General features: G+C 45.2%; 1 long non-coding RNA gene across 1 annotated transcript; it reads right to left on the bottom strand.

Annotated features, from left to right (window-relative positions):
* Window positions 1-240: 240 nt before the first annotated feature.
* On the bottom strand, window positions 241-3,314 carry LOC309334113. The gene is made up of 3 exons (XR_014152888.1): window positions 3,149-3,314; window positions 1,921-1,999; window positions 241-813 (listed from the first exon to the last, which is right to left on the bottom strand). It is a non-coding gene; the product is annotated as an uncharacterized lncRNA (long non-coding RNA).
* Window positions 3,315-23,025: the final 19,711 nt, after the last annotated feature.

The raw sequence follows: 23,025 nt of genomic DNA, 5'->3' as shown, positions 1-23,025 counted from the left end.
AAAACCGCTAGACAAAGAGAATCGTGGAACGGATTATTTTCGTCTTGCGAGGCACCAGTGTATATGTACTGAGGCTATCAGCATCGTGTTCTCAGGGACTGATGAAACTGCCCCTTTCTCCTCAGTTTTGCAATGTTAAGTTCAGTTCCCCACAATTAATTTTTTAAAATTTTGTTAAAAAACAAAAATGGACAATACACACAAAGTGAGAAACAAACAATAACAACAGAATAATGTGAGTTTAACACAAGGAGCTTTCAATAATAAAGCCGAAAGAAGAAAAAAACAAATCAGGAGTTAACAAAACGAATACAATTATATAATTATAAACAGGGTATAAAAACACAACAGAAAGGCTTTCATTTCTGGGTAAGTTTGCCTTCAGCTCTGAGCAGCGTTTAGCAGTAACAAGCAAGCAAGAGAAGCTTTGAGGAAACAGCCCCCAGTCTCAACCATAAACTGGAGGCATAAAGAATTCATCTCAGAGATAAATTCTGAAAAAATGTGACAAGGTTTGACAAGCATTTGTAATTTGTATAGTTCCTGTTTTGGGAGCTCTGCCCTTAATAAATAGGCAGCTTGTTATGGACAGAATTTGTCCATATATTTTGTTGCTGTGAGCTATTTCTCGTAAGAAATGAAATCCCAACGGTTAACTGAAATTTGCCCAAATGATGAATCATAGATGATGTACTCATCCCTTTGATAGACTGAATTAATCAATGTGCCTTCCATTGCTAGAGCGCAATCCGTGCTGTCTTTGAGTCAGCGATGCTGGACAGGAAATTTTCTCTGGATATTTAACCACGAAGCCTGCAATCGTAAGCAGACTTGCTAGGAAGCTGACAGTGTATTGAATGGCCCTGTCTCCCACAGTACTGTCTGCACTGAGTGACAGCAGCTCTCTGGGGTTTCAGAAAGGGGTCTAACCCAGACCCACCTGGTGGCGCCAGAAACTGAACTTTCCACATGCAAATTAGTTACTCTAACACTGAGCTATGGACCTTTCCCATCACTCAGAAGCAGATCCCATTGAATTGAGAAGGCTTTCTTCCAGTTTATAGCACATAGCCTCAGACTACACACGAAACCAAGGTGACTAGACACACAAAAGCAGTTCCATTTGGGCAAACAGGACATTGCTCCACCAAGTTCAGTATGCCCTCAGCCAGCTCCCACTTGCCTCCCTTCTTATTTACAACCAATCTAGCAGGTAACACTACTCAACAGCCCTCTCCTCCTCCTTAGTCTCAGAGTCGCAGAACTCAGCAGAGAGGAGTGTGGGGAGAAAACAAGAATTGGTTTGCTCTGCCTGCCTGCCATTGAGTCTGGCTCCACCTACCACTGGGCTCCCTGCCTTATTCCCTTCAAATCCTAGTGGGCATCAGCCACCACTTCAGGCACTAACTGTAGTCACACTGTCAAAGCTGTGAATGGCTGCACCTTCTACCATGTTCCGTGTTTTAAAGGTGGCCACACAAAACACAACACAAGCAGAACTGGGGAACCAAAGATTTTTCTGACAGTCTGCACAAGGACTGGGAAACCTTGGCTCTGCATTCAGCGGCCCCATGTCACATGTGGTGAGTTCCCATATGGTTTGCAGTATATTTCTGGGCAGAGGGGTATTCTTAGGCCCTGGACTGAACCCTGCCCACCTAGTTTTGTGGATGGATTTTAATGCGTAGGAGGGAATATATTAATTACAATTTATCCCTCCAGGAAGTCATGTGGGGGGGTTGAACAGAGTTTTAAAATCCCATCGTTGGCAGCAAAATTAAAAGCATGGGAATTAGGCTGCAAAGCCTCCTTTTGAGCAAATCCAGCTAATGAAGTAAGCTGGCTTCCCCCTTCTTACCCCACTTAACAAAGAGTCAGGCAACAACTTGTAAAGTAAGTTTAAAAATAAGATTTGCTTACTTTATAATCATGCATTGGATCACGGTAAGGAAGCAGGGGGAAAAACTAAGCAGACAAAATACCAGCTTCAAGCATCTGCCTGTAAAAGAAAACGGAATGAGAGACAGAGAGAGAAGTGCTACATGTTCCTTTCTCTCCAGGAAAGGAGGGGAAATGACATCACACAGAGCCCTCTCTATCAAATGTATTTCTATGATCTGAATATCTGCCTATCAGCAATACAGCTCTGTGGACTTTGCTCCTTCTCATGCTAACCAGCAAGAGTGCGCATTTGTTAGGTTTGGCTGATAATCTCTGACTAGTCTGGTCACTGGGCTGCTCTAGATAGGAAGAACTACAAAAGGCTTCTTGCTTGGGCTGAGACTTTCCTGGGGAACTCAGATCCTGCATGGCTCTGAGGTCTTTAGCTTTGACACCTGGCTCCCCTCTCACAGCTGCCTGAAGTGAAGACCTGACAAGGCAGCCTGGTTCGCATATCACCAAACTATGGCTTAGCACGAAGGGCAGGGAACCTTTGGGGCCCTGTGGGTCAGATCGTTATCTAGCCCCACCCCATGGGTCAACTTTTGACAGGTGGGCAAGACAGCCCACCTGTCAATAGGGATGGGGGAGAAAGCCATATCAGTTCAGCTTTAAAGGCCAACATACTTACCGTATTTTTTGCTCTATAAGACTCACTTTTCCCCTCTAAAAAGTAAGGGGAAATGTGTGTGCGTCTTATGGAGCAAATGCAGGCTGCGCAGCTATCCCAGAAGCCAGAACAGCAAGAGTCTGCTTTCACTGCGCAGCGATCCCTCTTGCTGTTCTGGCTTCTGAGATTCAGAATATTTTTTTTTCTTGTTTTCCTCCTCCAAAAACTAGGTGCGTCTTATGGTCTGGTGCATCTTATAGAGCAAAAAATATGGTAATTTTGCACTTTCTGAAAAAATACGCAAACTGAATACACAGCCCTCCTTCAAAATTTCACACTTTTCTGGATTTTGCAAAACAGTTCTGTAGCCAAATGATATGTACAAAAATGGGGGGGGGGGTACAAAATGCACGAAAAGACAGGGTTAGGGAACCTGTGGCCCTCCAGATGTTGTTGGGCTACAACTTCCACCATCAATGACCAATGTGGGTGGGTCTGATTGGAGCTGGAGGCCTGCAAGATTTCTAGTCGCTGAGCCAAAAGCTCAATATGCTTTAGCTGCCATCTTGGGCTAGGCTGCCCTACCTGGCTGCTTACCTCCTTTTCACCTGCTTCACTTCCCATCTCTGCCAGCTCTTGTCCACCTGGTGTCAGCTCCTCTTATACGCTCCATTTAACCTTTGCTCAGCAGCCTCAAGTCACACGTGCAGCAAAGGTCTCTGAAATGCCAGTCCAGGGCCCTGTGAGAGGCATGTTGCCGTCACCTGGCCAGAAAGGACAAAGGAGAATGTCAAGTGTCTATCTCTACTGCCCCTGTATCTTGAGGTAGAGAGAACAGATGTGAAAGGAGAAGGCATTCTATAGGAGCAAGGAATGGGAAAGAGTCTGACTGTGCTGTGAGGTTACCCTATAAGGTTGGAGACAAAACTTGGGTCAGGTTCGAGGCAGGTAGAGTTACCTCCCTTTCTGCCCCACCATCCTAGTGCCACCAGGTAACCACAACCTGCTTGCCTTGTTATTCACGCAGTGCCTTGTCAGCTTCCACCTTCCTTCTCAGTCTCAGTGTTGCTCTAGTGGAAGTCAACAGGCAGGAGGAGGATGTGGGCCAAACCAGAATTAGCTGGCTCTGTCTTGAAGCAGTTCTGGCTCCACATACTGTTGGTCTCCCTTCCTTGTGTCTCACCAGTCCCAATGGCCACCAGCCACCTCTGCCCCTTTCTCTTCTTGACATCCACATGAAATTAGGCCCAGGGCCTCATGAAACTGAGCTGAGAGCCACAGGGCACTCCTTGGGTGCTTCTGGACCAGTGTTTGTCATGGGGTGGGTGTTTCACATTTTTCAAGACCACTTCCACACTATTCATTTAATGCGGTATCAAACCACTTTAAACAGTCATGGCTTCCCTCAAAGGATCCTGGGGATTGTAGCTTGTTAAGAGCACTGAGAATTATTAGGAGAGCTACAATTCCCAGAATGCCCCCCTGGGAAGGGGGACTGGTTGATAAACCATGCTGGAAACTGTATCTCTCTAAGGGAAATAGGGGTCTCCAAAGACCACCCTCAACAAACTACATTTATCAGGATTGTTTGGAGGAAGTATGACTATTTAAGGAGTATCATGGTGCTTTAAATGTACAGTACAGATGTGGCCCAATACTCTACACAGTGTCATGGCCATCAAAGTGCCTGCCCTTATTGCCCCGCCCCTCACATTTTATTTAATCCAGATTTACTCTTCCCAGGGGAGAATCCAGTAATTATTATATTTTTTTAAGAACAGCAAGAATGATACAGTTGTCAACAACATGTCTGCAACATCTGAATGGTCTGTTTGCGATATGGAGCCCCTATGTGAAAGAGCCCTTTGATGACGATGATGATGATGATGATGATGAATTAAATTTACAAGTTGCTTTTTTTGCTACAGCAACCCAATGTGACTTACAATATTTTAAGCATAAACAAACACGTGCATACATTAAAACCAGCATCCAAAAAAAGAAAAATCTAAAAGACAATTCTATTTTTTTAAAAAAATTAAAGCATCCCACCTATGCAAAAATACCATATTTAAAAGCTAAATGCCTGATAAAAAAAAGGAATGCATTATAAAAATTTATAACGATGGCACCAGGTGAGCATCCCTGTTTAAGTGGTGGCATAGTTGATGTGCTGACACTGAGATTTTATTTTTATTTTATGGAGAAGGAAGGCTAAGTTTGCCTTAATTCTTGCCACTATTTTTCTCTTTCCCCCCTTTTTTTACAGTGTCGGTTCCTTAAAAAAGCCTCCAGAATTTATTTATGAGCACACGATTTGTCACAGTGCAGCTGCAAGCAGGATTTGTGATTGGGTTTTAAATTGGAGAAGTGGATGTTTTGTTGTCTTTTCCCTTCTCTGTGTTTGCAACCTTTATCAAGTTATCCCCCCCAGCCCACTGCCATTCTTTTAATATTGCATTCCCCAGCTGAATGGCTGAGGATGGTGTTGCTCTATTTGTGAGGATTTCACAGAAATCCTTTGAAGCAGCCTTGGCACCAATTAGGGCTTACAGTGGCTTTGGAGGCTTCTATAAATAACATTTCTGATGAGCCAGGTTCCTTTCTAATGCTTTGACACATTTTTCCCTTGGGTTGCTAGCATATATTTCACTCTGGATTTTTACTCATTTCATTTACATGCCACCCTTCCTCTTAGAGGTTTCCCCTCCCATTTTAGCTTCACAACAACCCTTTGAGGTAGGCCAGGGGTAAACTAGAGATTTACTGGGGGGGGGGGGTTCACATCCTGCCTTTTTATTGTGAAGATTCCTGAATAGGTATGGAATGGATCAGTCTGTGTCACCTAAGGCCATTCCATCCTGTTTTTGCCTAAATCTGTGATTTTTTTTAATCTGCCAAAAAAAAAAAAGTTTTAAATTATGCATTTTAAACGCATTTATACACATTTTACTTATTTAAATAATGCATTTTTAAATGTATTTTCTCACAAAATATGCATATCTTAACACATTAATTCTAAAAATTTGCATTTTAAATATTGCATTGTTGATTTATTCATTTTTGAGCCAAGAAACTTGGGAGCATGAAATGTGGTTGATAAGCAGGGCAGCATACACATCATACATGTAAAGCACATATTTTCCCCAGAGAATCCTGGGAACTGCAGTTTGTTAAGGGTGCTGGGAATGGCTAACTACAGTTCCCATGATTCTCTGGGGAAAATCACATGCTTTAAACATAGCTGACATTTCAACCTGCGTATTAACTCAGTAAGTATGGATTAGGTCAGTTGTATCAGAATTCACAGCTGAATTCCACAAGCATGCCTATTCCCAAAAGGATAATCATAATAAATTGTAGTTTTATATTTGTTATTATTCTTAAAAGTGGAAACTTAAGGATCAACACCTTATGGATCGCCTCTCCCCATATGAACCCAGACCCTGTGCTTGTCATGTGAGGCTCTTCTCTATGTCCTCCATACCAGAGAGGTTTGGAGGGTGGCAACAAGAGAACGGGCCTTTTCTGTTGTGGCTCCCCAATTGTGGAACGCTCACTGCAGAGAGGCTCACCTGGAGCCTTCATTACATGTCTTTAGGCACCAGGCAAAAACATTCCTCTTTACCCAGGTCATTGGCTATTAAATAATCTATAGCCTGTAAAAGTGTTGGGGAGAGGACTGTTATCTTGATGACTAACTTATTATTAGGTTGTCTGTCAGTATGCTTTTAGAAGGATGCGGGTGGCGCTGTGGGTTAAACCACAGAGCCTAGGACTTGCCGATCAGAAGCATAGCTGCCAAGTGTCCCTTATTTGAAGATACAGTCCTTTATTCCAGCGCCATGTCCCGCTGCTGTCCCTTATTGATAGATGTCCCTTAAATGTCCCTTAAATGATGTCCCTTAAATTTCAAAGGAAGCAGCTCCTCTCCCTCCCTCCCTGCCGGCCAGGGAGGAGGGAGGCTCCAACTGTGTTGCTTGGCTGTGTTGCTCACCCAATAAGAAGTCTAAGAACGACTGGGGGGGTGGAGCTTGCATGCCTTGTGTGTGGCTAGTTAATGCAAGCTGAGGGGGGGGGGGTTGAATGCTGGACGTCATTTTGTTGCATGTGCTGCTGCAAACTTTGCAGTGCAAAGCCAGGCCGGGGAGCCATCTTAAGTTGAGGCTCCATAGGCCTTGTGGTGCATGTGATTCAGATTTTATTCAGTTGAACCTCTGGTTACAAAGTTGGTTGGACAGTGTTCTCGAAGCTACCAGCATAAGTTTGACCACACTGCAGGAGGACAGGAAGACTGGAGTGCCTGGAACAGGTGAGGCTGCAGGTCCCTTATTTTGGCTGCTGGTCCCTTATTTTCAAGGCTGCTGGTCCCTTATTTTCAAATCTGTAAGTTGACAGCTATGCAGAAGGTTGGCGATTCGAATCCCCGTGATGGGGTGAGCTCCCGTTGCTCGGTCCCTGCTCCTGCCCACCTAGCAGTTTGAAAGCACATCAAAGTGCGAGTAGATAAGTAGGTACCACTCCGGCGGGAAGGTAAACGGCATTTCCGTGTGCTGCTCTGGTTCGCCAGAAGCGGCTTAGTCATGCTGGCCACATGACCTGGAAGCTGTATGCCAGCTCCCTCAGCCAGTAAATCGAGATAAGTGCCGCAACCCCAGAGTCACCCACTGCTGGACCTAATGGTCAGGGGTCCCTTTACCATTACAGTATGCTTTTTGCTATGTTTTTATTATGTTTTTTTATCACTGATGTTCTGCAATGTGCTTTTAAGATTCTACACCCCCTGAGATCTTTGGATAAAGGGTGGTATATAAACTGAATTAACAACAACCTGCAACAAAATGTCGCAGTGCATGTCCAGCTCCTAGCAGCGGTGCTGCTGCTCAAGGGTGCCAGCCCACCATGTCCCCCTCCAGGATACTTTGAGCCAGGGGTGGAGAACTGCTTTCATACTAAGGGCCACATTCCTATCTGGGTAACCTTCCAGGGGCCACATCCAAGTGGTGGGTGGTGCCTGAGGAAAATGTGGACCAAGCAACAAATGTACGCTGCTTCCTCAGCACACACTTCTCATCCCACACACTGCCTTTATTTTGCCTGGCTGGAGTGTGTACTTGAATTCATGCTTCTTGCTTGCCTGGATGGAAGACACAACAGGATGTGTGAGTGTGACTTAGCCTACTGCAGAAAGGTGAGATTTGCATCAGCTGCTTTACCTGCTTTCGCCTCTGGCCCCATGGATTCTGAAGAATCGGTGTTTTAGGATACCATTGTATTATACCACTTAGAAATCTTGTAGCAGCTTTCTGCACCCACACACACAAAGCACGTTACAGCAGGCTGACTATTAACAGTCCATAGGCATCTTTAATTCCTTCAGGGTTTGTATTGGGAATGTAGAACTGAGAAGCTGGCTTTACCTAAGCATAGAAAGTGCTGATTACTGGTACTGCTTTAGAAGTGGACAAAAGCTGCCTCAATGGGCTACGGAGGTCTACTTTCTTTTCACAGTCTTAATCTTAGTCACACAGAACAGAACAGGCATGGCTCTGGCTCCTCAGAATCTGTGCATCTTACAAATCCCTGGAAATGGTGTCTCCTGCAAAACCCAGAATTTCACCCAGTCATTTGTGGAAGAAAACACACAGATAAATAAAGAGAATATGGTACCCTCTCCTGGGTGGCATTGGGACTCCAAGACCTAGAATCAGAATTTTTGAGTTGGAAAGGACCTCTGAGGGTCATCAAGTCCAACCCCCTGCAGTGCAGGAATCTCAGCTAAAGCTTCCATGATGGATGGCCATTCAACCTCTGCTTAGAAACCTCCAAGGAAGGAGAGTCCTAAATCTCCTGAGGGAGACCATTCCACTGCCAAACTGCTCTTATTGTCAAAAAGTTTTTCCTGATGTTCAGTTAAGACCCACATGAAATAGAAGGAAGGGGTTGTGGTCAGCTGGCTTTATAAGACTTGGCAACTTCTCTCTCTCTCATTGTGAATCTTTGCACCTGGAATATAGCACACCTCCCGGGATATCCTGTTTCCTTTGCACACTACTGTCTCTGTCACTCTCAATAGGGAGTCACCTACCACATGTCTATTCTGGGGAGTAGAAAGAATTGTTCCATACACTGTGCTTTCCAAAGCAACATCAATGATTTCTATAGTCTGCAACTGCTGTCCTTGAGACTTTCCTTCTTGTCTATTGGAGCCTATCTGGGTATTATTGGGATAGGTTATAAAGTCAGGAACCTTATGGCTCAAGTTCTTCCTACTCCTTCCTTTCAACTTGCCTTCTCCAGACTGCAATTCCCTTTTTCTGAGATCATTTCCTTGAAAGGTAGCAAGTTGGTTATCATCCATGATCAGTAGTCTTGGATCTTGAAGGGATTAGGTGAAGAATGGAAAACGGCTCCTCCAAGTCCATCTCCTCCTGTCTCTTCCTCCTTTTGAGGTGGGGGCGGTGGGGGCAGGAATCAGTTCTGAGCATTGTACCTTTCACAGTCACCTTGGGGTATTCTGAGGTCAGCAACTGCTTTCCTAGCTCCTCTAGCCCAGAATCCAAGATGAAGGCATGGAATCGATTTTGCCGACCTCATAACACAGCATGGCTCCTGACAGTCCCATTTCTGTGAGCCTCATTCCTCCAGGGATTCGTTTCTTGCAATGGGCGGTCTTCCTTCTCTGTAGGGGCACCCTACCTATGTTGCTGTTCCAGCACAGTCCACTCATCTCTATCAAGAAACTCCGTATCTTGTCCTGTAGGTTGAAGTTGTGTGCCTCAAGTTGCTGCACCTTCTTTTCCAGAAAGGCAACTCATTTTACACATTATCCAGCAGGATGGCAAATATGTCACAGGACCTAAAATATTGTTACACCCCACCCCAATCTCCAGCAGCGGCGCAAGATTCCAGATGTTTACCCAGGGTATGTGTTTCCTTTGGGGAATAAAGCACAACAGAGACTGCGGTGTCTTCATGATATATGGTTTTATTTTCACATATATACAACCTTCACTTAGATGGAGGGATTGCAGCGCATTCACATCCAGTGAGGGTTTGGCTTCCCCCATAAGGGCAGCATTAGATTTGAAGGATAGCAAAAAGCCATCCTCTTTCTTCATTCCTTCCTGTCATTCCCAATTCACATGGAGTTCTGCTCCTTCCTCTCCTTCTCTCTGCTGACTCCCAGGACCTCCTACCAACCATTCAAGTTTGAAACTTTAGACCCAACCTTTGCCCACTGCCACCCAACAAATAAGGGGCTCTACATCCCCTTGCCCAACAGTCTGGCCCTCTGATGGTTTCCTTGATGGGCATCGCTAGTCTTTTTAAAAAATATGCTTTTTATTAGTTTTCTTACTTAACAAACACACACAAGAAATTAACAAAAATGATAAAATAACAAAAACAAAAACAAAAACCATACATACATCCATAAATCCATACGTTCTTACAAAAGAACTTATGCCACCATGTTCTTAATTCCCGATTCCTTATCTTCCCCAACAGACTTCAGTCTTCCTCAAAGCGGGTCTGTCTGATCTGTTTAATAAACTGCTTCTTTAATCATTTTGCCATTTCTTCTGTTATCTAAATACTATACTTATAATCCATATTGTGGTTTGCGAAAATTAATCAAAGCATGTCCAGGTTTTAAATATTCTTTTTAAATTTCCCACTTCTTTTTGAACTTTTTGGTTTGGCTGTCTCCTAATTGTCTCTGCCATTTTTGCCAGTTTGAGATATTCAAATAATTTACTCTGCCATTCCTCTTTTGTTGGTATTAATTCTCCTTTCCAATTTCTGGCAATTAGCCTTTGTCCCCTGCTAATGGGCCATCCAGCTAGCTCTGCCTCTTGGCTGGTTACCATAACGAAAATCCAAGGGGGGTTCTGTGTTTAGCAAAGTTGAATCAAACCATTATTTCTGTTACTAAATCATAACAGATTTAGGCAAAATCTACCACCACCGCAATCATCACAGTAAGGTAAAAAGGTATAGGACCCCCGGATGGTTAAGTCCAGTCAGAGACAACAATGGGGTTGCAGTGCTCATCTTGCTTTTCAGGCCAAGGGAGCCAGCGCTTGTCCACAGACAGATTTCCAGGTCATGTGGCCAGTATGACTAAACTAAGGTTACCAGATTTTTTTCAATGAATCCAGGGACACTTTTCAACTTCAATGGATTTTGCATGGGGACTGATCTGTAAATCTGGGGACTGTCCCCGGAAAATGGGAATGTCAGGTAACCTTAGACTAAACCACTTCTGGCGCAACAGAACACTGTGACAGAAACCTGAGCACACAGAAATGCTGTTTACCTTCTCACCCCAGTGGTACCTATTTATCTACTTGCACTGGTATGCTTTCAAACTGCTAGGTTGACAGGAGCTGGGACAGAGCAACGGGAGCTCACCTCGTTGTAGGGATTTGAACCAGTGACCTTCTGATTGGCAAGCCCAAGAGGCTCAGTGGTTTAGACCACAGTGCCACCCGTGTCCCTTTTAATCATCACAGTATCATACCTAGAGAGCATACTGACCAGTCTGGACAAAGGGAAGAGTGCTGCACTGATGCAATTTTTAAAGCATCACCTGAATGAATTTCTGCCCAATTTATCCTCAAGGATGATGGGAAGTGGCAGCTGACTTTTTGCCCTTACTTTGTACATCTGGTTCTGGAGACAGACAGACACACAAAACACAGTGTCTCAGAGGAGGCAATAGCTGGCTATCAATGCACACAACAGAATTGCAATATAGCAAGTAAAAGAAGCAAACTCAGCCAGAAGGAAGGATCATTCCAAGGGTAGGTTTGTGTTGGAAAGACAAGGTGCCATTTGATTCAGAAAAAAGGGAATGTTTGTATGATATCATTTTCCGCACTGCGAAGGAAGTGTGTCCCTGACCTCTGCCCCACCTGAGTAACACAACGGCACTGCAAATGGGCCTAGTTAGGTACCCAGTTTCACAAAAATAATGCCACCAAATAGTACAAACCCAGACAAGTATTTATCAATAAAGATTTAAGAAATTGTTCAGAAATCAACTTTTGGGTACATTAGCATGTGGTGTAATAGGTAGAGTGTCAAATTGGGACCTGGGAGACCAGGGTTCATATTCCCACTCAGCCATGAAACTCACAGGGTGACCCTGAGCCAGTGATTGTCCCTCATTCTAGCTTACTTCACAGGAGAGGATAAAGCAGAGAAGGGTAAACAATAAATGTCACCTTGAGCTCATTGGATGCAAATGTAATAATTACACAAAATTACATGGGCATAATATTCTAAAAGTTAGCTTTGGCAAGCAGCACTGAAATATTTATGTGCTGAAAGGCACCCTGGAAGACCCCATTACTAGACACGTTGTCATAATGAGACTTACCATATATGCTTCGCGCGCGCACACATCCCGCCCCCCATTTCTCAACACGAGGCAGGCTACCGTTGGTCAAACATTTGCAAGGCAGTGAGCATCTGATCTTTCTGCAGGAGCATTTGATTAGCTAGAGAACTGACTAGGGAAGCACATGGCATTTCACACGTAACAAGTACAATCAGTCCATCCGCCAAGAACCATTCACAGCCTACCTATGGGAAGGTAATTGCGGACGCGCACTCTTGCCATCTTGGGGCCACATTAATTATTGATTCCTGGAAAGCAAAAGTTCAGGAGCAAAACTGCACAGGAATCAATCTTTCCTTTCTTGCTGATGACACCAGAGACACAGAAGCAGATGCTATCCATAAAAAGGGGTGAAGAAGAGAGGGCCGAAGTGTGGACTCCAGGGCTAGTGTCACAACCTGGCACCCTTGGACTGCTGCCAGGGTCCCAGCAACCTAGCAGAGCCTACTGCTGAAATCTTTCCCTCCAAGTCTGATGCACTGAGCAGCGCTTGGCAGCTATTTAAATATCCTACAATGTCCCTGGTATAGCATTAGCCTGGGGAATTGTGTGAAAATAAAATGAGGTCCCATTTCTTCCCAGAGCATTGAGGCTGGCTGGCTGGCTGCCGCCACTACTACAAGGAAAGTAAGCCCAACAAGACCCTAGCATTTTGCCCAGTGCCTTCTCAAACCTAAAGCCAGTCCTGGTGAAAGGGGAAGAGCTTTAGCTCAGAGGTGCATGCAGAAGGTCTCAGATTCCATCCCTGGCAACTCTAGGTAGGGCTGGGAAAGACTCCTTGGCTGAAACCCTCCCAGTCAGTGTAGACCAATGATCCATCTAGCTCAGTATTCCTATGCCGCTTGTTTTCCTATGTGTAGCCAACTAAGTCAGGCTGCTCTCAGGAGACTAGTCAATACAGAGCAGAGCTACAACGTGGATGATCCTTGGTCCCTCCTCAAGCCTAGGATTTGATAACACAACCTGTCAGGACTCTTGACAGTTCAGGTCAAGGGTGGCATTAGCAGTTGGCATGGTTGGGGCCTACAGAAAGACAGAACACCAGGGCTCCCAGTTGCCATGGTAATAAGGGGGAGGTGGAATATTAGCTGCCAATCAGCCATTTTACTCTTTCCTTCTGGGCCAAGTCCTCATTGAGGGATTATGGAAACAGCAACTGCAGCAACCACCACTCACCCTCTCCTTTAGGCCCAATCTCCACCAAAAGAGGAGCTCTTCCTCTTCACTGTTGCCTCCACCATTGACAGAGACTGGGCCCCCTGGTACTATATCAGGGATAGGGAGCCTGTGGTTCTCCAGAAGTTGTTGGACTCCAACACCCATCATCCCTGGTCAATGGCCTTGGTGACCAGGTTGATAGACACTAGAGTCCAACTACATCTGAGGCCACATTTCCCATCCTGTACTAAATGGATAGGGGAAATGAAGCCTCACTGATAATAATCTGGTGCTTGAGGGCCCATATAAACCTGGACCCAGATGTGGTTCAATCTAATATTTCAGGGTCTGAGCAAAAGATGTTTTTGTGGCAACCTCCTGGGCTAAGCTAGACGTGCTGCAAAGCACATCATTAGGAAGCTTGTCATGGTGTTGTTATTTTTAATTAAAGGCAGCTATTAATGCATTGTGGCACACAGAAACGGGAAATTTAGCCTTTTCCTCTGAAGATATCCACCCCCACAACATGCTGCTATTCGGCCTGGGGAGAAAGAATGGAACCAAGGGAGGGAAAGGTAGAAACAATTAGAACTCTTTCCCTATGCATTGTGCTCCTGAATAAAATCTGCCTCCCATACACACACAAATACACCCAGAATGCATGCTATTTATGAGACGCCCGGATGGGCTTCCCGATGGCACGCTTAACATTACATCTCATTTGACCCCACAGGTCCTCAATCCAATACACAGGTCTAGTACTGAAATCTCATGGAAAACAGCAGACCCCTGTTCCTGTCCACACTGGATAGGAAAGGGCTAAAGAGTTCTGCATATCTTGTGTCTTGCAGGAGCACGCCAGGGGACAGAGACAGCAGCACTGCCAGCCCTCCAGCTCTTGTGTTCAAAATATCGTTCCTATATGCTTCTCAAAGTCTTTTCTTTTTGTGTTCACCGTGTCCTATTCCCATGCAGGAATGTCTCAACCAGTGGAGGAGAACCTCAGCTGCAGCCTTCAGGCAGCAGAATTGCTGCTGGATGGGAGGGGGGTGGGGTGGGAAGCAGCTATAAGTCTGGGGCTGCCTGGTACATTGATTCCACCAGTGCATTCATGAAACCCAGAACTTGCCAATCACTCGTTCCCCTCCCTCCCCAATAAACACCAGCAATGCTGCTGCTGGGAGACAATTGCTGGGGCTTTCCCCCACCCTCCAACTCAGACAAGCTGATCCTATTCCAAAGCAAGTATGTTTAGGACTGCAGCCTCAAAACCAGCAGATGCATAGGTTTTAATAACCTTTCTTCCATTATTGTTTATTTTGCTTCTGTATTGGCAGCATTGTCAAAGCCAGTGCTGGGTTATAAAAATCACAGCCTGTCTGATAATATTGGTCCCAGTCAAAATGGTATTGATCTCTACAGCACCAGAAAAGATAAATCAAATACAGGGCCAATTACAGATATTGTCAACTGGTCCACAATCTTTCAACACGCTACCTGAATGGAACCTACAGACCATCAGTCGTACAGAGAACACTATAGATCTCCACTGTAGGGCTAAGCTGACCTGAACCTGTTACCTCTGGCTGGGAAGCTGAGCCTGATAGACTTGTTAGGAGAAAATTAATTGGCAATCTCATCTCCCCATCGTAATAGGTTTTTTCACAATGTTTTTCAAAATGCTACTCTGTGCTGTAATTACACCTCATTAAAAAAAAAAAAAAGAGGACATTCAAACAGATAGATTTTAAATTCCCAACAGCCTCAGGCAACATGGCCTGGCAATGCTAATTCCAACAATAATTAGATTTTAAACTTCGTACTTGCCAGCTTCTTCCTGACTAACTGGGAATGCACAACAGGGTTTGAGGACCAACACAGGCCCCTCATGGAAAGAAGCCATCAATTTGCCCCATTCTGGCCAGCAGGCTACATCCTTATCTTCCTGCTTTGCCGGGCTGAATTCAACAACTGGGCAGGACCACCCATCTGTTGATCCCCTGATGTCAGGTGATGTTGCACTTTGAAGCCCCAAACATCTAGACTTCAAAGTGCAGCGGGGGGGGGGGGTTTCAAACAGCAGCACAGGGCTGTTTACAAAAGAGCTTTCAAACAGCCCCACACTGATTTTTGAACCTCCAGTTTTCAGAGTTTCGAGGTAGTGAGAGTGCACCTTGCTTCAGCAAAGCAACAAACAGGAGCTCATTTTAAGCTCTAGATTGTTCCTTTGAAGCTGCACCATTTTCTTCCCCACAGTTGACATCATGTATTATGTCAGATGTAGAATAGATGGGTGTGGATTGCTGAAAATGGCCTTGCGAACAAAATGCGACCAAGTTTGGCCCATAGGCCAGTGATTCCCCATCCCTACATGTGTTCAAGTTGGACGAAAGAGTGTACATTTCTTGGTTTATACAGATCAACTCGTGTGCACACAGAATGCACACATGTTGAATGTGATGGGTGAATAACTACAAGTGTACATTACTGTGTATGTAGGTACACAGACTGTACACTCACTGAATGCAGTATGTGAAAACCCAATACACTTCTTAAATAGCTGAGAACAAGGTGACCTTTATTCAGTCTCCTGCATTTCTTTCAGCACTGAATTCACATGGGGGGGGTAGAAAGCCTTACAGTCCTTTAACACTACAGTGTTAGAATAGAACATGTATTTCTAATCAAGGTTCCACAAGTGCTGGTCCAAAATATCAGATTGCTTCTTCTCCAAAGAAGCCTCTTGAGGGTGTGTGGGTTTTTTTGCCACTTGTCAAGTACTATCCTCCCTTTACAGGATGAATTCCTCTCACTCTCTGGAGTACCCAGCAATTCCCAGCATACAGTCTTATGCATAAATATTGGTTTTCCTCTTTCCATTTTCATGATGCTCCAAACTATTCCACCCAAAGCGCCATATTTACTTATCTGTTCATATCCTAACACGAAAGACTGTGACCTTGAGTTGTTATTTCAGATATACTGCAGCCTTCAGCTTCTCCACATTGGATGGTGCATCTCATTTTGTAGCAGCCCAAATGAAGCTGTGTGGGGAAAGGGCAGCAGTTTGCTTGTGGCAGGGAAGACATACATAGTGTTTCCAAAGTGCTTTTGTTCAACTCTTGTGTAGGTGGTTCCATAATGGTATTTTTGTGTGTGCAATCAGCAAATCACACAATGCCCCCCATGTTCCGCTCCCTCCCCATCTAATATGGATTTACTATTCCAAGGGAGAATCCAGTAAGGTTTTTTAATTATTATTTTTTAAAAAAAAAAACCTGCTGCCAACAACCTGTTTGCAATATCTCAACAAGCTTTTTTACAGCACCCTATGAGACTCATACTTTACAGGCATGCAACATAAATTCAGGTTCTGGATTTATGGCCCCTTCCCAAAAACTGAATTTTGGACTTTGAGTGAATTGTGAAAGTTAAGCCAATTTGGTTCAGGAGGAACCAAACTGAAGCTCTTTCCCCTGAGCACCAAAAGTTCTTCTCTTAGTTCCTTTCTGGCCTCTGGCCCATGTATTAATGCATTAAGCTTAATAGTAACTAAAAAGGCTAGAACACTGTTGTTTTTTATTTTTGAGGAAATCTAAGTCTATTTAGATTTTAAGTCTGCACAGTGGGATTATAAAACTCCCAGGTTTTTGCTGGTGGAGTCCCAGCAGGCATTTTGAGATGCTTCCCATTCCTTAATTCTGTTGACTGTACCGCCATGGGACTACTATAGTGTAACCTCATTTTCTGTATGCTTTAATGACGGGGCATCTGTTCTGGAGCTTCTTGCCAAATGCTTCCACAATACACACTAGCAGAGGTGTTTACGAACAGAGGCCTTGTCTAGACACTTGCCATAAAAGTTCATGAGCACATCCTCTCACAAGTCAACTCCCCGTCCAGCCTGAGCCATCAACTGACAAATTTATATATAAAAAAAGCTGTGTTAAAGCTCCATAAAGTTAATTGGATCCCACCTCTTTTTAAGTACCTGAAGCAGGCGTTTGAGTGAGATTTAATTAATAGACAAAAAGATGCGCTGGATGGGAAAGCGAGAGCAAAGCAGTGAGGAGCCAAATTCTGGAAAGAAGCCTTGATTTCCTGTAGGGAAGGAGCCAGACAGAACTAAGGACAAGGCACATAAAAGTCACTAAGGGATCTTGCAGAAAAAAGGAGAGAAAGCAGCAATCTCCAACATGGTGCCCATGGGCACAGTGGCACCCACAAAGCTTCCAGGCTTCCCCTCACACCCAGCAACTCATTGCCCCTTTGGTCATAAAGCGCTATGTATGTTTTCCCCTCAAAAAGTACATAGAACTAGGAGTTAAATATGTGAAATTATATAATACTATGGATAGAAGTCAAAATGAAAAGAAATAAAGGTGTTAGGACGAAAGAAGGGATGTTAGAAGAAAGAAGGGACGCGGGTGGCACTGTGGGTTAAACCACAGAGCCTAGGGCTTGCCGATCGGAAGGTCGGAGGTTTGAATCCCCATGACGGGGTGAGCTCCTGTTGCTCGGTCCCTGCTCCTGCCCACCTAGCAGTTCAAAGTGCAAGTAGATAAGTAGGTACCGCTCCGGCGGGAAGGTAAAGGGCGTTTCCGTGCGCTGCTCTGGTTCGCCAGAAGCGGCTTAGTCATGCTAGCCACATGACCCGGAAGCTGTACGCCGGCTCCCTCGGCCAGTAAAGCGAGATGAGCGCCGCAACCCCAGAGTCGGCCACGACTGGACCTAATGGTCAGGGATCCCTTTACCTTTATGGATAGAAGTCAAAATGAAAAGAAAGAAAGATTTAATTGAAACAAGTAAATCTTATATGAAAATAGTGTTGGAAAACTGCTACAATGAGCCATATGGAAACTCAGCTAGGGGGATTCAAGGAAGTCATTCAATAATGATAACTAAACGGGGATTATAACAGTTAGGATAAATGTTTGTTTGTTTGTTGATATTGTAATGTTTTTCTTGTTTGTTGTTATGTTTGTTACAAATTTGGAAAATCAATAAAAAAATGGGGGGGAAAAGAAAAGTACATAGAACTGAAGGAGGAAGTTGAAAGAGTGGTGCCCTTACCAACTTCCTATTTTACTTATATGTGGTTTTTTCAACGTTCAGATGAATTATACCAGATATGACTTTAACACAGATTCCTTGGAAAGGAGAAATGAATATGAATTCTCTCAGTCTCTCAGGGAGGGGATGGGTGATCCAGAAAAATGACTCTTCCCCATGACATTATCCATTTCCTGGATCACCGTGGTCTCATGTTGTTGTTTACCATGCCTGGGAAAGACAAAGGCATGATACAGGGCCCAATATGTTCACAGAACAATAGAATTGCAGAGTTGGAAGGGACCCTGGAGGCCATCTAGCTCAACCCCCTGCAATGCAGGAACACGAAGGTAGCCCATGAGTGAATCGAACCTGTGCTCTTGGCATTAGCAGCACCATGCTGTAACCAACTGAACTAGCTACAAGGATAATAGAGATTTTGGGTTGTGAAAAAGGCATGAGGGGAATTTTGCCAGCAACTCCCCCCAGTTCTGTTGCCTGGACAAAAGTTGCAGCCCAAGGTGGCTGACATAAAAAATATATTATGACAATTACTGTTAAGTTGTGGGTGAACATATCAGACGACACAGCAATTCTTCAAATAGCTCTTGTTTATTCACAGGCCAGAACAGAACTGAACTGAAGGGTTCAGCCAGCCTGCTTATATAGAGCTCGTAGTACAACGTAACTGTAACAACTTTCTAAAACTATCCAATCACTGAACGTCACTTTCGATCCCTTATTTGCATAACTATCTACAGTATCCCCCTGATGGCCCAGGGTGATAACTTTAGTACATAACAATTACGTCTACAGATCTTATCGCAGATTGCTGGCTTCGCATCTGTTTCAGCCCCTGATGGGCATCCTGATGGGCAGGACAGAAAACGGACGAAGCCTTGTGGAATTAAGGGAATCACCTACACTGCCCAAATGCATCCCCCCCTCCTTAAACAGTTGCTGCAGAGTTATGCCTGGCAGTTGGGTTTATACTATGCATTTTGATTTCAATGTGTATGGAAATGTCGCCACCTTCTGCATGCTAACTGTAATGACGGGCAAAATGAGGAAGAGAAAACAGGGCAGGGTGGTAAATGACAGAGCTATAGATGTGCTGGAGAGAGCTTTTTTCCTCCCAGTGGGCCAGATCCTTATCTGCTCTACCCCTCACGTGGCCAAATTCGGCAGGCGGGCAGGGCTGCCCATGACATGAAGTGACAAGCCTCTTTGAAAGTGCATTTCCAGCACACCTTCAAAAAAGCTTGCTCCAGGGTTGAAAAGGTGTTTACATTGAAGCTGCTGTTAAAACAGTTTTCTTTCCCCTTCAGGGAAAAATGCCGTGGTTTCTCCAGGATCCTTTGTGATCTAGGCTCCCATGGCCCATCAGCTGACAGTCAGGGGGAGAAGAACTTACTGCAACAAATGAACAACTGGGAGCTCACTTTTAAGCTCCCGATAGCTCCTTTGAAGCCACGTGAGGCAGGTAGGCTTGCCGAAATGGCACGTGGGCCAATTTGGACAGCTGGTGAGCCCAAGTTGGCCCATGGTCCAGAGGCTCCCCATCCTTTCTGTACATGAAATTGTTGTTGGCATCTGTCTGTCTCAAGACACAATGGAATGTGCCTCCAGAGGTGAAGCCAAACCGCTGTGCTAGCAGCAGCTAAGTGACTTCCCTGGGGTGCAAGACTGGGCAGTGTGCATGGAGGTCCTGGGCTGCCCAGACGACAAGACCCCCCTCTCGGTCTCACTGATGTGGTCCAAAGGAAAGGAAAGCAATCCATTTGGCACCAGCTTGGCTGCAGGAGTTGCTGGAAGGAGGCATACAAGGCGCTATCCAACCGCCTTAGGGACTCCACTCCCAATTTGTGTAGCCTTTTCTTCTCCTGAAGATATCCTGCAAGACAGCAGAGGTTTAGGATCAGAGTTGTCCTTCTCCTAGATGGGTTCCCTTCCCAGGTTGACGAGCCCCACCTGCCCCTCAATTCTCTCTATGGCATTTGCAGTAACTGCCTTCTTGACCACTGAACCCACTATTGGTCTCGTCCACTCAGTTCACCAGAGCCTATCTTCGCATGCAAGGGAAGCCCCTAATTCACCTTACGAGGCTGCAGCAATTGGGACTTTTGGTTTAGACAAAAGGTGAACAAGAGGTGACATAATAAACGTTTATACAATTCTGCATGGCATGGAGAAAACAGATAGGTAAAAGTTTTTGTCCCTCTCCCATAACACTAGAACAGGGGTCTGCAACCTTTAAGACAAAAAGAGCCACTTGGACCCGTTTCCGAAGAAAAAAAAACTGGGAGCCACAAAACTCGTCATTATAAAAATAACTTTTTAAAAATTATTTCTTTGTTTGATCCCTCAGAATTACTCCTCCTCATAGAAATAAACGTTAAATTAACAAGTTACCTTTTTGTGTGTGTGTGTTCTTCACTCCCCTTCAAAACAGTGACCAGCGTACATGCCCCCTTTCAATGCAGTGACCAGCATACATGCCCCTTACAACGCTGCGGGCGGGCGGGCGGGCGGGAAGGTGACGTCAGGACGGTGCGTGACTAACGCACGCACCGCCCCCATGCGACGTCACAGCCAGTACAGTGCCCGCCACAGTGGGGAGTGTCAGGGCGCACAACGCGCCTCCTCGCCTTGCTAGTATCTGCCCCGGAGCCGCGGCAAAGGTGTAAAAGAGCCACATGCGGCTCCGGAGCCGCGGGTTGCCGACCCCTGCACTAGAACAACAAATGAAAACTGAACGTGGGAAGATTCAGGAAAGATAAATGCAAGTACTTCTTCACGTAGTGCATACTTAAACTATGGAACTCACCTCCACAAGAGGCCGTGATAGCAACAAAGTTGGATTGCTTTAAACAGGGATTGGACAAATTAATGGGGCTAATAGCCAAAATGTCTATATTCTACCTCTACTGCCAGAAGCAACACACCACTGAATACAAGCTGCTGAGAATCCGAGTTGAGTAGTGTGCTGTTGTGCTTATGTACTGTTTGCAAGCATCTGGTTGACCACTGTGAGAACAGGATGCTAGACTAGAAGGGCCATCAGCCTGATCTAGCAGGCTCTCCTTACATTCTTGTCTTGCGAAGTGTAGAATGGATTAGGTTAGATTGCCTTTAAATGCGAACTGGATCCAATTTCTCCCAATTCCTATTCATAAGGCAATGGTGAAGATTAACTGACTGAATAATGTCCTGTGTGCACGCTCTGCAGAACATTTGAAGTCACCTGCAACATGCAGGAATTCCATAACTAGCCAGCTTATGGGCCAAAGAAGCAAACCCTTACAGCAGCAAGCTGAGAACGCCACACAGTGGATATCGTTTCTGTGCTTGATGAAACACAGAGGAACTTCATTCATATTCATGGAGCCCTAATCTCCAGGGTCGCTCTAGAGAGCAGATGAAACTGAAATTTACAGCACTGGCTGCCACCAGTGATAGAGCGCCTGGGTTAGCCATCACCAGCTCTAATTAAACAGGAAATTAAAAATGTTAACTCTGGCAGTAGCCTCTGGAGGGTTCTTCAGGCATAAATTGTACCTCCTACAAGTTAAAGGATGCAAAAGAGGAAGCCATTAGGTGCAGAATATCAGATGTGTCCCTGTACATAGCCCAGCATGTGGTTCAAGTGGAATTTAACACATTTTAGTGATCCTCTGAGATTTGCTTGCCCGTCCACCCCCCTTTCCAGGCAATGTGACAGTGTATGTGTATGTGACAGGCAGGCAGGCTCAAATGCCACATAGCAGATCTATTATCATGACTTGCTTTAAAAAGTGAAATGCAGGTGAGGTGAGAGTGGCTGCAAATTTTAAGTCAAAAGTAACAGTGGGAGAGGGGGTGTTTAAGCCTGTCCCCCATGGGCTGCTTCTGTAATCATATGAATTGGATCAGGCCAAATGCTAATCCAGCATTGTGCTCTCTCAATAGCCTGTGAGAAGCCCGCAAACAGAACATGAATGCAACAGCCCCCAACGAATACTGCTTCTGGCAGTGGTGTTCGAGTATAATCATTGTGGCTAGTAGCCACAGGTAGCCTCAGCCTCAACAAATTTGTCTGAGCTTCATTTAAAGCCACCCACACCAATAAAGGTAAAGGGACCCCTGACCATTAGGTCCAGTCGTGACCGACTCTGGGGTTGTGGCACTCATCTTGCTTTATTAGCTGAGGAAGCCGGCGTACAGCTTCCGGGTCATGTGGCCAGCATGACTAAGCCGCTTCTGGCGAACCACAACAGCACACGGCGAACCACAACCTTTAAGACAAAAAGAGCCACTTGGACCCGTTTCCGAAGAAAAAAAAACTGGGAGCCACAAAACTCGTCATTATAAAAATAACTTTTTAAAAATTATTTCTTTGTTTGACCCCTCAGAATTACTCCTCCTCATAGAAATAAACGTTAAATTAACAAGTTACCTTTTTGTGTGTGTGTGTTCAGCCACGGCAAAGTCCGGGTGTAGCCGGTCGAGCGGCGACCTGAGGCGGCGGCCCATAAGCAGTTCAGCAGGACTCCGCCCTGTTCTTTGGGGTGGGGGCCTGCTGGATAGCGTGGATCTTGGATGTGGTCGGGTGAAGGCCGGAGGCATCGATAAGATAGCCCAGGAACTCTACCTGTGGAACGGCGATCTGGCACTTCTCCCTCTTTACCTTGAGCCCGGCCTCTTGGAACCTGGTCAGCACGGCACGGAGGCGCTCGAACAGCTGCTGGTGTGAGTCTGCAGACACCAAGACGTCATCAAAATATGGTACCACGCCCGGAAGCCCTTGCAAGAGACGCTCCATAAGGCTTTGGAAGATGCCAGGAGCCACACTCACCCCGAACTGCAACCGGCGGCAACG

This window comes from Podarcis erhardii (assembly GCF_964252035.2).
Source record: "Podarcis erhardii genome assembly, chromosome: Z".
Taxonomy (NCBI): domain Eukaryota; kingdom Metazoa; phylum Chordata; class Lepidosauria; order Squamata; family Lacertidae; genus Podarcis; species Podarcis erhardii.
The sequence above is the reverse complement of the archived record's forward strand: the minus strand, read 5'-3'. Positions and strand labels throughout refer to the sequence as shown.